This window comes from Coregonus clupeaformis, unplaced genomic scaffold (assembly GCF_020615455.1).
Source record: "Coregonus clupeaformis isolate EN_2021a unplaced genomic scaffold, ASM2061545v1 scaf4134, whole genome shotgun sequence".
In the NCBI taxonomy this organism is placed as follows: Eukaryota; Metazoa; Chordata; class Actinopteri; order Salmoniformes; family Salmonidae; genus Coregonus; species Coregonus clupeaformis.
Genome location: NW_025537588.1, coordinates 5,001 through 17,500, shown reverse-complemented (window position 1 = coordinate 17,500; position 12,500 = coordinate 5,001). Strand labels below are relative to the sequence as shown.

The 12,500-nt window shown below is 44.5% G+C and overlaps 1 pseudogene; it reads left to right on the top strand.

Annotated features, from left to right (window-relative positions):
• The window catches only part of LOC123490549, a 22,332-nt pseudogene that overhangs the window by 6,170 nt on the left and 3,662 nt on the right, over positions 1 to 12,500 (top strand).

Here is a 12,500-nt window from a genome sequence, read left to right as displayed (position 1 = left end):
ATACTTGCTGTTAATTTACTTTTCTCTCTGTGTCTGTGTGTGTCTGTGTGTGTCTGTGTGTGTGTGTGTCTGTGTCTGTGTGTGTCTGTGTCGTGTGTGTGTGTGTGTGTGTGTGTGTGTGTGTGTGTGTGTCTGTGTAGTTCCAGCAGACCTGAGTGTAACCACTCTCTCAGAGATAGTGTGGAGTGTCAGAGGCTTTTGATGGAAGGTAGGTCATGGCCTTGTACCAAATCTGTCTTCCTACTACTGAAGGTGCTGACAGGCCTTGTCCCAAATCTGTCTTCCTACTACTGAAGGTGCTGACAGGCCTTGTCCCAAATCTGTCTTCCCTACTACTGAAGGTGCTGACTAGGCCTTGTCCCAAATCTGTCTTCCCTACTACTGAAGGTAGGTCATGGCCTTGTCCCAAATCTGTCTTCCCTACTAGTGAAGGTGCTGACAGGCCTTGTCCCAAATCTGTCTTCCCTACTACTGAAGGTGCTGACAGGCCTTGTCCCAAATCTGTCTTCCTACTACTGAAGGTAGGTCATGGCCTTGTCCCAAATCTGTCTTCCTACTACGAAGGTGCTGACAGGCCTTGTCCCAAATCTGTCTTCCCTACTACTGAAGGTATCTGACAGGTCTTGTCCCAAATCTGTCTTCCCTACTACTGAAGGTGTACTGACAGGCCTTGTCCCAAATCTGTCTTCCCTACTACTGAAGGTGCTGACAGGCCTTGTCCCAAATCTGTCTTCCCTACTACTGAAGGTAGGTCATGGCCTTGTCCCAAATCTGTCTTCCCTACTACTGAAGGTACTGACAGGCCTTGTCCCAAATCTGTCTTCCTACTACTGAAGGTAGGTCTGGCCTTGTCCCAAATCTGTCTTCCCTACTACTGAAGGTAGGTCATGGCCTTGTCCCAAATCTGTCTTCCCTACTACTGAAGGTAGGTCATGGCCTTGTCCCAAATCTGTCTTCCCTACTACTGAAGGTGCTGACAGGCCTTGTCCCAAATCTGTCTTCCCTACTACTGAAGGTACTGACAGGTCTTGTCCCAAATCTGTCTTCCCTACTACTGAAGGTACTGACAGGCCTTGTCCCAAATCTGTCTTCCCAACTACTGAAGGTGCTGACAGGCCTTGTCCCAAATCTGTCTTCCCTACTACTGAAGGTAGGTCATGGCCTTGTCCCAAATCTGTCTTCCCCTACTACTGAAGGTAGGTCATGCGCTTGTCCCAAATCTGTCTTCCCTACTACTGAAGGTGCTGACAGGTCTTGTCCCAAATCTGTCTTCCCTACTACTGAAGGTGCTGACAGGCCTTGTCCCAAATCTGTCTTCCCTGCTAGTGAAGGTACTGACAGGCCTTGTCCCAAATCTGTCTTCCCTACTACTGAAGGTAGGTCATGGCCTTGTCCCAAATCTGTCTTCCCTACTACTGAAGGTAGGTCATGGCCTTGTCCCAAATCTGTCTTCCCTACTACTGAAGGTAGGTCATGGCCTTGTCCCAAATCTGTCTTCCCTACTACTGAAGGTAGGGTCATGTCCTTGTCCCAAATCTGTCTTCCTACTACTGAAGGTGCTGACAGGCCTTGTCCCAAATCTGTCTTCCCTACTACTGAAGGTACTGACAGGTCTTGTCCCAAATCTGTCTTCCCTACTACTGAAGGTACTGACAGGCCTTGTCCCAAATCTGTCTTCCCTACTACTGAAGGTGCTGACAGGCCTTGTCCCCAAATCTGTCTTCCTACTACTGAAGGTAGGTCATGGCCTTGTCCCAAATCTGTCTTCCCTACTACTGAAGGTAGGTCATGGCCTTGTCCCAAATCTGTCTTCCTACTACTGAAGGTAGGTCTGTGGCCTTGTCCCAAATCTGTCTTCCTACTACTGAAGGTAGGTCATGGCCTTGTCCCCAAATCTGTCTTCCCTACTACTGAAGGTGGGTCATGGCCTTGTCCCAAATCTGTCTTCCTACTACTGAAGGTGCTGACAGGCCTTGTCCCAAATCTGTCTTCCCTACTACTGAAGGTACTGACAGGTCTTGTCCCAAATCTGTCTTCCCTACTACTGAAGGTACTGACAGGCCTTGTCCCAAATCTGTCTTCCTACTACTGAAGGTGCTGACAGGCCTTGTCCCAAATCTGTCTTCCCTACTACTGAAGGTGAGGTCATGGCCTTGTCCCAAATCTGTCTTCCCTACTACTGAAGTTAGGTCATGGCCTTGTCCCAAATCTGTCTTCCCTACTACTGAAGGTAGGTCATGGCCTTGTCCCAAATCTGTCTTCCCTACTACTGAAGGTGCTGACAGGTCTTGTCCCAAATCTGTCTTCCCTACTACTGAAGGTGCTGACAGGCCTTGTCCCAAATCTGTCTTCCCTACTACTGAAGGTAGGTCATGGCCTTGTCCCAAATCTGTCTTCCTACTACTGAAGGTAGGTCAGCGGCCTTGTCCCAAATCTGTCTTCCCTACTGCTGAAGGTAGGTCATGGTCTTGTCCCAAATCTGTCTTCCCTACTACTGAAGGTAGGTCATGGCCTTGTCCCAAATCTGTCTTCCCTACTACTGAAGGTAGGTCATGGCCTTGTCCCAAATCTGTCTTCCCTACTACTGAAGGTAGGTCATGGCCTTGTCCCAAATCTGTCTTCCCTACTACTGAAGGTAGGTCTGGCCTTGTCCCAAATCTGTCTTCCCTACTACTGAAGGTAGGTCATGGCCTTGTCCCAAATCTGTCTTCCTACTACTGAAGGTAGGTCATGGCCTTGTCCCAAATCTGTCTTCCCTACTACTGAAGGTAGGTCATGGCCTTGTCCCAAATCTGTCTTCCCTACTACTGAAGGTGCTGACAGGTCTTGTCCCAAATCTGTCTTCCCTACTACTGAAGGTACTGACAGGTCTTGTCCCAAATCTGTCTTCCCTACTACTGAAGGGTACTGACAGGCCTTGTCCCAAATCTGTCTTCCCTACTACTGAAGGTGCTGACAGGCCTTGTCCCAAATCTGTCTTCCTACTACTGAAGGTGCTGACAGGCCTTGTCCCACATCTGTCTTCCCTACTACTGAAGGTAGGTCATGGCCTTGTCCCAAATCTGTCTTCCTACTACTGAAGGTAGGTCATGGCCTTGTCCCAAAATCTGTCTTCCCTACTACTGAAGGTGCTGACAGGCCTTGTCCCAAATCTGTCTTCCCTACTACTGAAGGTAGGTCTTGGCCTTGTCCCAAATCTGTCTTCCCTACTACTGAAGGTGCTGACAGGTCTTGTCCCAAATCTGTCTTCCTACTACTGAAGGTGCTGACAGGCCTTGTCCCACATCTGTCTTCCTACTACTGAGAGGTAGGTCATGGCCTTGTCCCAAATCTGTCTTCCCTACTACTGAAGGTAGGTCATGGCCTTGTCCCAAATCTGTCTTCCCTACTACTGAAGGTGCTGACAGGCCTTGTCCCAAATCTGTCTTCCCTACTACTGAAGGTAGGTCTGGCCTTGTCCCAAATCTGTCTCTCCCTACTACTGAAGGTGCTGACAGGTCTTGTCCCAAATCTGTCTTCCCTACTACTGAAGGTGCTGACAGGCCTTGTCCCAAATCTGTCTTCCCTACTACTGAAGGTAGGTCATGGCCTTGTCCCAAATCTGTCTTCCCTACTACTGAAGGTAGGTCATGGCCTTGTCCCAAATATGTCTTCCCTACTACTGAAGGTGCTGACAGGCCTTGTCCCAAATCTGTCTTCCCTACTACTGAAGGTACTGACAGGTCTTGTCCCAAATCTGTCTTCCCTACTACTGAAGGTACTGACAGGCCTTGTCCCAAATCCGTCTTCCCTACTACTGAAGGTACTGACAGGCCTTGTCCCAAATCTGTCTTCCCTACTACTGAAGGTGCTGACAGGCCTTGTCCCAAATCTGTCTTCCCTACTACTGAAGGTACTGACAGGCCTTGTCCCAAATCTGTCTTCCCTACTACTGAAGGTAGGTCATGGCCTTGTCCCAAATCTGTCTTCCCTACTACTGAAGGTACTGACAGGCCTTGTCCCAAATCTGTCTTCCCTACTACTGAAGGTACTGACAGGCCTTGTCCCAAATCTGTCTTCCCTACTACTGAAGGTGCTGACAGGCCTTGTCCCAAATCTGTCTTCCCTACTACTGAAGGTAGGTCATGGCCTTGTCCCAAATCTGTCTTCCCTACTACTGAAGGTAGGTCATGGCCTTGTCCCAAATCTGTCTTCCCTACTACTGAAAGTGCTGACAGGTCTTGTCCCAAATCTGTCTTCCCTACTACTGAAGGTGCTGACAGGCCTTGTCCCAAATCTCTCTTCCCTACTACTGAAGGTGGGTCATGGCCTTGTCCCAAATCTGTCTTCCCTACTACTGAAGGTGGGTCATGGCCTTGTCCCAAATCTGTCTTCCCTACTACTGAAGGTGCTGACAGGTCTTGTCCCAAATCTGTCTTCCCTACTACTGAAGGTGCTGACAGGCCTTGTCCCAAATCTGTCTTCCCTACTACTGAAGGTACTGACAGGCCTTGTCCCAAATCTGTCTTCCCTACTACTGAAGGTACTGACAGGCCTTGTCCCAAATCTGTCTTCCCTACTACTGAAGGTGCTGACAGGCCTTGTCCCAAATCTGTCTTCCCTACTACTGAAGGTACTGACAGGCCTTGTCCCAAATCTGTCTTCCTACTACTGAAGGTACTGACAGGCCTTGTCCCAAATCTGTCTTCCCTACTACTGGAAGGTGCTGACAGGCCTTGTCCCAAATCTGTCTTCCTACTACTGAAGGTACTGACAGGCCTTGTCCCAAATCTGTCTTCCCTACTACTGAAGGTGCTGACAGGCCTTGTCCCAAATCTGTCTTCCCTACTACTGAAGGTACTGACAGGCCTTGTCCCAAATCTGTCTTCCCTACTACTGAAGGTGCTGACAGGCCTTGTCCCAAATCTGTCTTCCCTACTACTGAAGGTACTGACAGGCCTTGTCCCAAATCTGTCTTCCCTACTACTGAAGGTACTGACAGGCCTTGTCCCAAATCTGTCTTCCTACTACTGAAGGGTACTGACAGGCCTTGTCCCAAATCTGTCTTCCCTACTACTGAAGGTGCTGACAGGCCTTGTCCCAAATCTGTCTTCCCTACTACTGAAGGTGCTGACAGGCCTTGTCCCAAATCTGTCTCCAGGGGGCAGTAAATCACCAACCTTGGCTTTATACCTGTTCAGACAACACCCTCCAGGTGGCATTTATTGATATTTATTGATTGATTGATTGATTGATTGATTGACTGACTGGCTGACTGACTGGCTGGCTGACTGAGTGACTGGATGGCTGACTGATTGACTGACTGGCTGACTAATTTACTGACTGGTTGACTGGCTAGCTGACTGATTGATATATTGATTGATGTGTGTATTGATGAATATATGTAGTCCTTTGGGTGGTGGACCGTTCTTGATACACACGGGAAACTGTTGAGCATGAAAAAACCCAGCAGCGTTGCAGTTCTTGACACAAACCGGTGCTCCTGGCACCTACTGCCATACCTCGTTCAAAGGCACTTCAATCTTTACTCAATATTTTTGTGTCATGGAAAGACATACAAATAAAGTTGTTAATGTTTTGTACTCTCAGTGTGTGTATTGACTGACATACGTATTGGTGAATAGATGTATGTATTGATTGATGATGACGGTTGATGTGCAGGTCTGACTGACTGACAGATGTAGTTATTGATGTGTGATTGGATGTGTGTATTGATGAATGTAGTCATTTGTATTGTTCAGGTATGAAATATCATCTCCTGCCTCACCGGCGCCCCCTGCTGCAGAGCCCCAGAACCAGACCTCGTAAATCTACTGTAGGAGCCATGTTCGCTGTGGGGGGAATGGACGCTACCAAAGGTTAGCCTGTGGGGGGTATGGAGCGCTACCAAAGGTTAGCCTGTGGGGGGTATGGACGCTACCAAAGGTTAGCCTGTGGGGGGGTATGGACGCTGCAAAGGTTAGCCTGTGGGGGGGGGCGCTGCAAGGTTACCTTTATGGACGCACCAAAGGTTAGCCTGTGGGGGGTATGGACGCTACCAAAGGTTAGCCTGTGGGGGGTATGGACGCTACCAAAGGTTAGCCTGTGGGGGTATGGGCGCTACCAAAGGTTAGCCTGTGGGGGGGTATGGAGCGCTACCAAAGGTTAGCCTGTGGGGGGGTATGGACGCTACCAAGAGGTTAGCCTGTGGGGGGGTATGGACGCTACCAAAGGTTAGCCTGTGGGGGGTATGGACGCTGCAAAGGTTAGCCTGTGGGGGGTATGGACGCTACCAAAGGTTAGCCTGTGGGGGGTATGGACGCTACCAAAGGTTAGCCTGTGGGGGTATGGACGCTACCAAAGGTTAGCCTGTGGGGGGTTGGACGCTACCAAAGGTTAAGCCTGTGGGGGTATGGACGCTGCCAAAGGTTAGCCTGTGGGGGGGTATGGGCTACCAAAGGTTGGCCTGTGGGGAGTGTGGACGCTACCAAAGGTTAGCCTGTGGGGGGATATGGGCGCTACCAAAGGTTAGCCTGGGGGGGGGTATGGACGCTACCAAAGGTTAGCCTGTGTGTGTGTGTGTGTAACCTGTGTGTGTAACCTGTGTGTGTGTGTGTGTGTGTGTGTGTGTGTGTGTGTGTGTGTGTGTGTGTGTGTGTATGTATAACCAATGTGGGTGTATAACTTGTGTGTGTGTGTGTGTGTGTGTATGTATGTATGTATAATTCGTGTGTGTGTGTGTGTGTGTGTGTGTGTGTGTGTATATATCAGGAGCCACCCAGTATAGAGCAGTACTGCCTGCGTCGGGATGCGTGAGCGCCAGGTAATCAAATCCAAACTTTTTATATTTATATAACACATTTCTTCCAACCAAATGAATTTCAAGTAGTTTAAAAGAAATGAAATACTAGAAGGTGCGAGAGAGAGAGAGAGAGAGATGTAAAAGACGGAAAGGTTTCCAGGTGGCGGTGATGAGCGGCCGCAGGCTCCAGTTTGGGGTGTGTGTTTTGGACCAGCGTCTGTATGTGGCGGGGGGCCGGGACGGACTGAAGACCCTCAACACCGTGGAGCGGTACGACCCAGACAGCGGCAGCTGGAGCGTCATGACACCCATGGCCACACACAGACACGGGCTGGGTGAGAACAGACAATACCATGGTGTCTAATACGTACTGGAATACCCTAGGTGTTGTGTTGATACGTACTGGAATATACTAGGTGTTGTGTTAATATCCTAGGTGTTGTGTTGATATCCTAGGTGTTGTGTTAATATCCTAGGTGTTGTGTTGATATCCTAGGTGTTGTGTTGATATCCTAGGTGTTGTGTTGATATCCTAGGTGTTGTGTTAATATCCTAGGTGTTGTGTTGATATCCTAGGTGTTGTGTTAATATCCTAGGTGTTGTGTTGATATCCTAGGTGTTGTGTTGATATCCTAGGTGTTGTGTTAATATCCTAGGTGTTGTGTTGATATCCCTAGGTGTTGTGTTGATATCCTAGGTGTTGTGTTGATATCCTAGGTGTTGTGTTGATATCCTAGGTGTTGTGTTGATATCCTAGGTATTGTGTTGATATCCTAGGTGTTGTGTTGATATCCTAGGTGTTGTGTTGATATCCTAGGTGTTGTGTTAATATCCTAGGTGTTGTGTTGATATCCCTAGGTGTTGTGTTAATATCCTAGGTGTTGTGTTGATATCCTAGGTGTTGTGTTGATATCCTAGGTGTTGTGTTAATATCCTAGGTGTTGTGTTGATATCCTAGGTGTTGTGTTGATATCCTAGGTGTTGTGTTGATATCCTAGGTGTTGATATCCTAGGTGTTGATATCCTAGGTGTTGTGTTGATATCCTAGGGTGTTGTGTTGATATCCCTAGGTGTTGTGTTGATATCCTAGGTGTTGTGTTAATATCCTAGGTGTTGTGTTGATATCCTAGGTGTTGTGTTGATATCCTAGGTGTTGTGTTGATATCCTAGGTGTTGTGTTAATATCATAGGTGTTGTGTTGATATCCTAGGTGTTGTGTTGATATCCTAGGTGTTGTGTTAATATCCTAGGTGTTGTGTTAATATCCTAGGTGTTGTGTTGATATCCTAGGTGTTGATATCCTAGGTGTTGTGTTGATATCCTAGGTGTTGTGTTGATATCCTAGGTGTTGTGTTGATATCCTAGGTGTTGTGTTGATATCCTAGGTGTTGTGTTAATATCCTAGGTGTTGTGTTGATATCCTAGGTGTTGTGTTAATATCCTAGGTGTTGTGTTGATATCCTAGGTGTTGTGTTGATATCCTAGGTGTTGTGTTAATATCATAGGTGTTGTGTTGATATCCTAGGTGTTGTGTTGATATCCTAGGTGTTGTGTTAATATCCTAGGTGTTGTGTTAATATCCTAGGTGTTGTGTTGATATCCTAGGTGTTGTGTTAATATCCTAGGTGTTGTGTTGATATCCTAGGTGTTGTGTTAATATCCTAGGTGTTGTGTTGATATCCTAGGTGTTGTGTTGATATCCTAGGTGTTGTGTTAATATCCTAGGTGTTGTGTTGATATCCTAGGTGTTGTGTTGATATCCTAGGTGTTGTGTTGATATCCTAGGTGTTGTGTTGATATCCTAGGTGTTGTGTTGATATCCTAGGTGTTGTGTTGATATCCTAGGTGTTGTGTTAATATCCTAGGTGTTGTGTTAATATCCTAGGTGTTGTGTTAATATCCTAGGTGTTGTGTTGATATCCTAGGTGTTGTGTTAATATCCTAGGTGTTGTGTTAATATCCTAGGTGTTGTGTTGATATCCTAGGTGTTGTGTTAATATCCTAGGTGTTGTGTTGATATCCTAGGTGTTGTGTTGATATACTAGGTGTTGTGTTAATATCCTAGGTGTTGTGTTGATATCCTAGGTGTTGTGTTGATATCCTAGGTGTTGTGTTAATATCCTAGGTGTTGTGTTGATATCCTAGGTGTTGTGTTAATATCCTAGGTGTTGTGTTAATATCTTAGGTGTTGTGTTAATATCCTAGGTGTTGTGTTAATATCCTAGGTGTTGTGTTGATATCCTAGGTGTTGTGTTGATATCCTAGGTGTTGTGTTAATATCCTAGGTGTTGTGTTAATATCCTAGGTGTTGTGTTGATATCCTAGGTGTTGTGTTAATATCCTAGGTGTTGTGTTGATATCCTAGGTGTTGTGTTAATATCCTAGGTGTTGTGTTAATATCCTAGGTGTTGTGTTGATATCCTAGGTGTTGTGTTAATATCCCTAGGTGTTGTGTTGATATCCTAGGTGTTGTGTTGATATCCTAGGTGTTGTGTTAATATCCTAGGTGTTGTGTTGATATCCTAGGTGTTGTGTTGATATCCTAGGTGTTGTGTTGATATCCTAGGTGTTGATATCCTAGGTGTTGTGTTGATATCCTAGGTGTTGTGTTGATATCCTAGGTGTTGTGTTAATATCCTAGGTGTTGTGTTGATATCCTAGGTGTTGTGTTAATATCCTAGGTGTTGTGTTAATATCCTAGGTGTTGTGTTAATATCCTAGGTGTTGTGTTGATATCCTAGGTGTTGTGTTAATATCCTAGGTGTTGTGTTAATATCCTAGGTGTTGTGTTAATATTCTAGGTGTTGTGTTGATATCCTAGGTGTTGTGTTGATATCCTAGGTGTTGTGTTGATATCCTAGGTGTTGTGTTGATATCCTAGGTGTTGTGTTGATATCCTAGGTGTTGTGTTGATATCCTAGGTGTTGTGTTGATATCCTAGGTGTGACAGTCCTTGGGGGTCCTATGTATGCAGTAGGAGGGCATGATGGGTGGAGCTACCTCAGTACTGTAGAGAGGTGAGTCAGACCCTCTCTCAATTCTATTCATATTACTTTACTGGTCTGTTTATATTACTTTACTGGTCTGGTCATATTACTTTACTGGTTACTTTACTGGTCTGTTCATATTACTTTACTGGTTACTTTACTGGTCTGTTCATATTACTTTACTGGTCTGTTGATATTACTTTACTGGTCTGTTGATATTACTTTACTGGTCTGTTCATATTACTTTACCGGTTACTTTACTGGTCTGTTCATATTACTTTACTGGTCTGTTGATATTACTTTACTGGTTACTTTACTGGTCTGTTCATATTACTTTACTGGTTACTTTACTGGTCTGTTCATATTACTTTACTGGTTACTTTACTGGTCTGTTCATATTACTTTACTGGTCTGTTGATATTACTTTACTGGTCTGTTCATATTACTTTACTGGTTACTTTACTGGTCTGTTCATATTACTTTACTGGTTACTTTACTGGTCTGTTCATATTACTTTACTGGTCTGTTGATATTACTTTACTGGTCTGTTCATATTACTTTACTGGTTACTTTACTGGTCTGTTCATATTACTTTACCGGTTACTTTACTGGTCTGTTCATATTACTTTACTGGTCTGTTGATATTACTTTACTGGTTACTTTACTGGTCTGTTCATATTACTTTACTGGTTACTTTACTGGTCTGTTCATATTACTTTACTGGTTACTTTACTGGTCTGTTCATATTACTTTACTGGTCTGTTGATATTACTTTTACTGGTCTGTTCATATTACTTTACTGGTTACTTTACTGGTCTGTTCATATTACTTTACTGGTTACTTTACTGGTCTGTTCATATTACTTTACTGGTCTGTTGATATTACTTTACTGGTCTGTTCATATTACTTTACTGGTTACTTTACTGGTCTGTTCATATTACTTTACCGGTTACTTTACTGGTCTGTTCATATTACTTTACTGGTCTGTTGATATTACTTTACTGGTTACTTTACTGGTCTGTTCATATTACTTTTACTGGTTACTTTACTGGTCTGTTCATATTACTTTACTGGTCTGTTGATATTACTTTACTGGTCTGTTCATATTACTTTACTGGTTACTTTACTGGTCTGTTCATATTACTTTACTGGTTACTTTACTGGTCTGTTCATATTACTTTACTGGTCTGTTGATATTACTTTACTGGTCTGTTCATATTACTTTACTGGTTACTATACTGGTCTGTTCATATTACTTTACTGGTTACTTTACTGGTCTGTTCATATTACTTTACTGGTTACTTTACTGGTCTGTTCATATTACTTTACTGGTTACTTTACTGGTCTGTTGATATTACTTTACTGGTCTGTTCATATTACTTTACTGGTCTGTTCATATTACTTTACTGGTCTGTTCATATTACTTTACTGGTCTGTTCATATTACTTTACTGGTCTGTTCATATTACTTTACTGGTTACTTTACTGGTCTGTTCATATTACTTTACCGGTTACTTTACTGGTCTGTTCATATTACTTTACTGGTCTGTTCATATTACTTTACTGGTCTGTTCATATTACTTTACTGGTTACTTTACTGGTCTGTTCATATTACTTTACTGGTTACTTTACTGGTCTGTTCATATTACTTTACTGGTCTGTTCATATTACTAGAAATTGAAAATAATTAAATAAACATACACACACTGTCTCTCTCTGTCTCTCTGTCTCTCTCTCTCTCTTTCTCTCTCTGTGTCTCTCTCTCTCTCTATATATACTGTGTATGTATATACAGTGAGGGAAAAAAGTATTTGATCCCCTGCTTATTTTGTACGTTTGTCCACTGACAAAGAAATGATCAGTCTATCATTTTAATGGTAGGTTTATTTGAACAGTGAGAGACAGAATAACAACAAAAAATCCAGAAAAACGCATGTAAACATTTTTATAAATTGATTTGAATTTTAATGAGGGAAATAAGTATTTGACCCCCTCTCAATCAGAAAGTTTCTGGCTCCCAGGTGTCTTTTATACAGGTAACGAGCTGAGATTAGGAGCACACTCTTAAAGGGAGTGCTCCTAATCCCAGTTTGTTACCTGTATAAAAGACACCTGACCACAGAAGCAATCAATCAATCAGATTCCAAACTCTCCACCATGGCCAAGACCAAAGAGCTCTCCAAGGATGTCAGGGACAAGATTGTAGACCTACACAAGGCTGGAATGGGCTACAAGACCATCGCCAAGCAGCTTGGTGAGAAGGTGACAACAGTTGGTGCGATTATTCGCAAAATGGAAGAAACACAAAATAACTGTCAATCTCCCCTCGGCCTGGGGGCTCCATGCAAGATCTCACCTCGTGGAGTTGCAATGATCATGAGAACGGTGAGGAATCCGCCCAGAACTACACGGGAGGATCTTGTCAATGATCTCAAGGCAGCTGGGACCATAGTCACCAAGAAAACAGTTGGTAACACACTACGCCGTGAAGGACTGAAATACTGCAGCGCCCGCAAGGTCCCCCTGCTCAAGAAAGCACATATACAGGCCTGTCTGAAGTTTGCCAATGAACATCTGAATGATTCAGAGGAGAACTGGGTGAAAGTGTTGTGGTCAGATGAGACCAAAATCAAGCTCTTTGCCATCAACTCAACTCGCCGTGTTTGGAGGAGGAGGAATGCTGCCTATGACCCCAAGAACACCCCATCCCCACCGTCAAACATGGAGGTGGAA